Below are 4362 nucleotides of genomic sequence, written 5' to 3'. Positions count from 1 at the left end.
CCAGCTGACCTAGGACGAGAGGTCCATGGTCATGGTTGGGAAGGTTACTTTTAAAATGTATTCCACTACAGATCATCATCTGCTATTCATCTTCCTGTTCCGTCCTCACACCTTATTACTATGGGGAACAGAGCTTTCAGTCGCTCTGCTCCCCGGCTCTGGAACTCTCTTCCTCCTGCACTAAGAAATATTGACTCCCTCTCCGTATTTAAGACACAGCTCAAAACACATCTGTTTAAACTGGCTTATTTGCTTTAATGCTGATTTTATCTGTTGTCACGCTCTGTTTTGTAATTTTAACTTATTTTATGTATTTTATGACTACTGTTCCTTTTATTGTTTTTGTAAGGTGACCTTGGGTTTCTGAAAGGTGCCCTCAAATAAAATGTATTATTATTATTATTATTATTATTATTATTACAGAATATATGCCCCAAAATGTATTTTGTAACGTATTCCTTTACGTTACTCAATGTGAGTAACGTATTCTGAATACTTTGGATTACTTAATATATTATCATGCTTTTTACAACTACATAAATGTACTATTGCTGTGTTATTTATTACTATTACTGAAGGTCCGCGGCTCCGAACCGTAGTAAAGCGACCTCTGACTAATACGGCGGGTTCGTAGCCGAAAAATAGCTTTACTTTGTTGTGTGGGTCAACTTTGCTTGCGAGAGAGGCGAGAGGCAGAGAGAGGCGTTGAAAGACTGCTCCAACGGAACTTGTTTCGGAGGAAAACAGGAACACAGTGTACAGTCGAGTCTTAATAGCCTACACAACTGGGCTCGTCAGGCACTCTTATTGGCTGCAGTGGTTATTATTATATTTGCATGCTTCCAGCTCCCGTATCTGCTCGATGACAACTCGTACTTTCAGGGCCGTGCAGAGAGGTTTAAAGGGGCGGGTGCTCAAAGTTAAAAAGGGGCACATTGAACCAGGCTGAATAACAGTATTGCAATAACAACAACACACATTCATCAAGAATCTAATATGGGCAACAAGGCAAAGCAAACATCGCCGATGTTTTACCTGATGGGTACATGGTAAATGGCCTGCATTTGTATAGCGTTTTTCTAGTCCTTAAAGACCCCAAAGCGCTTTACACTACATTCAGTCACAGCCACCCTGGGGCGCACTGACAGAGGTGAGGCTCTGTCAGCCCTCTGACCACCGCCAGTAGGCAAACATGGGGTTAGTATCTTGCCCAAGGATATTTGGCATGCAGCCAGGAGGCAGCCTGGGATCGAACCACCGACCTTCTGGTTAGTGGCTGACCTGCTCTGCCACCTGAGCTACAGCCACAGTACAATGTTGCTGTTGAGGTGTTTCTGCTGCTCCTGCTGCTGATAGTGCTGGAGGGCAGGGCTGTGTTGATCTGAGACTGTAGACATTAAAAAGTCCATAGGAGAGATGGTAGCTGATTAAACAAGTGTCATGAGATAATAACAAAATGCAAAGATTGGTGACAGCGCTTGGAACCATAAGGACACAAAAAACTGTGAGAAATAATTTAGGCTCTGCCTGTGAATCACTCTTTGCTTCTCTTCTTCCTTCCATCGCATCATTTCATATATCACTCTCCACTTGCTGTCTATCTGAGAACAAGGCACAACTTGTTATTGCAATAAACTATAATCTAATTATCCACACCTAACAACTCTTGCACTTAATCTAAATGATGACAGAAAAATGTTATAGCCCTGCCTTTAGTAGCCTCACACAGCTTCCTCACAGTTTCCTCCTCATGTCCTTACCAGCCATGTCTGGACAATGTTATATCATGAGTAATCCATCCATCCATCCATCCATCTTCATCCGCTTTGTCCGGGGCCGGGTCGCGGGGGCAGCAGCCTAAGCAAAGAGGCCCAGACCTCCCTCTCCCCAGCCACCTCCTCCAGCTTATCCGGGGGAATACCAAGGCGTTCCCAGGCCAGCCGAGAGATATAATCTCTCCAGCGTGTGTAATGAGTAATATTTTTTTTAAATCCATCTAAATAAAACACACACATGCACGCACACACAGTGACATTTTAGACCTTCTTCAGAATACTGAATATACTATGGGCATCATGGTGCTGATCCAGAATCCTTGCATTATTATTTATTACTAGAGCTACAATAATAAAGGAATGAGGAGGGGGAAGTAATAAATATGAAATAATGTATTTATGATGATTCCATTTGTTTCACTATCCACTCTGTGCAGGGGCAAAGTTTATTACATTTTTAAACTGTAGAGATACAATCATTTTACTCCTGTAAAATCCAAATTTTGTCTTATTTAAAATATAAATCTGATATAATCTGCTTCTTAATGTATGTTCTTTAAAATACAGCGTGTGTTTTTTAATATATTATAATTATAATAATGCATAATTATGTGGACATGCATATTCGATCGGGCAGCACGGTGGCACGGTGGTTAGCACTGTTGCCGCACAGCAAGAAGGTCCTGAGTTCAATTCCAACATCAGGCCGGGGTCTTTCTGTGTGGAGTTTGCATGTTCTCCCCATGTTTGTGTGGGGTACTCCGGCTTCCTCCCACCGTCCAAAGACATGCAGCTTGAGGGATAGGTTAATTGGAAAATCCAAATTGCCATGGTGTGAATGTGAGTGCGAATGGTTGTCTGTCCCTGTGTGTTGGCCCTGCGACAGACTGGCGACCTGTCCAGGGTGTACCCCGCCTCTCGCCCTATGACAGCTGGGATAGGCTCCAGCGCCCCCCGCGACCCTGAAAAGGATAAGCGGAAGCGGATGGATGCATATTAGATCGTTTTTTAGTGAAATATAATCCCCCCAGAAAGGCAGGAAAAGCCCGGAAACTTACTTTAAAACTAAATATGTTCCGTAAAACGGTGACAGCCTTACACAGGTAGCCAGCAGCTATGACCAGCACTACTTGTGCAGTTAAAAAAAGGACAGGTAATGTTTGTCGCGCTGTTGCACACACAGCACGCTCGTTTGTTTCAGTTCGTCAGTTGCAACAAGACAGCTTACCAACGTGTACGTAATAAGCTAATACTCCTGTGTGCTATACACTACAGTGTGCGCTGTACACTAGTGATGGCCCGCTTGAAGCTGAAGCTCCGGTGCGTGTGTCAAAAAAATCAACACACTGCTTCAGAAGCACTGTATCGAAGTTTGATTCGTTTGGCCAGAGTCACGTGATCGGTGACGTCCGAAGCTTCATTTAGAACCTAACTGCTTCGGTATCTGATTCAATGGTTTATAAGGAAGCGAATCATTCACGGGATTTGTGGAGTGTTTTGATGGTGACAGATAGCGAACCACTGATCATTCCACTGAGAGATTTGGAGCCAGCGAGGAATAGAGGAGGTTCTGTTGTGTGGGAGAATTTTGAGTTGATTTTTGTCAATCGGGTGGGTTTTACAGCTTTGTGTTCTGGCCGTTTACTTTTGTTTTGTGCGTGTTTATTATATCTGAAAACGGGAAAAAGATAAAATGTCAAAAATCTGCCTCCATAATATAAATATCATTAAATAACTTTAGAAAAACTTCCACTTGACTCTTTACATGTAATGTTGTAAAAATATATATTTTATTGTTTAATTAATCTGAAAATGTTAGTCTGCCAAATGTGCAGCAATTGAATTTATTTATTCTCTTTAGCTGATAGTTTGTGGGGCCCAGGTAGACTGTATAACTGCATCTCTACCAGTTTCTCTGCACTCCAGCCTCCTCTGGGCCATGTGAAGGGATTTTCCTTAAGGCAGGATAAATGATCTCCACGAAAAGGAACAGGTTCGGCCATCGCACACTAGAACAAATTCTCTTTTTAAATAAAAATGAAAAAGGGTTACCTTAAATGCATCATGTTTTTAATTTGCAATTTCATAAGCATTTTTCCTTTCCATTTCACAATCAATTCTACCCACAGGTCAAAAATATGTCTGGGAAAATTTCCCTAATATAATATTATTTATAAATACACCTGTCTAGCGATTAATTGCATAAGTGCATGGAGGCAGGACCTCAGGGCAGAAGCATACTCCATAATGTGTTGTACATTATTATATGTATATATTATATGTAACGTGGTATTTTTCAATTATTGTATTTACTAACATCAAGAAGTCACAAGCAAAGGAAGACCACACCATGGTGCATGTTTAAACAAGGACACCTACCCGCTTCAGGACACCTACACCAGGAGATGCCGGACTAGAGAAGCGCAGATACTGAAGGACCCGTCCCATCCTGGCAACAAACTGTTCCAACTTCTGCAATCTGGTAGAAGGTTCCGCATCTTCCGGGAAAGGACAGAGAGACTCAAGAGGAGCTTCTATCCCCAAGCCATCCGTGCCCTAAACACACACACCCGCCCTCTCACATCAT

The sequence above is a fragment of the Mchenga conophoros genome, linkage group LG16, assembly GCF_057382185.1.
Source record: "Mchenga conophoros isolate Kocher_MC1m ecotype Shallow Benthic linkage group LG16, M_conophoros_male_GT1.1, whole genome shotgun sequence".
Classification (NCBI taxonomy): Eukaryota; Metazoa; Chordata; class Actinopteri; order Cichliformes; family Cichlidae; genus Mchenga; species Mchenga conophoros.
This window is presented reverse-complemented; position numbering follows the sequence as displayed.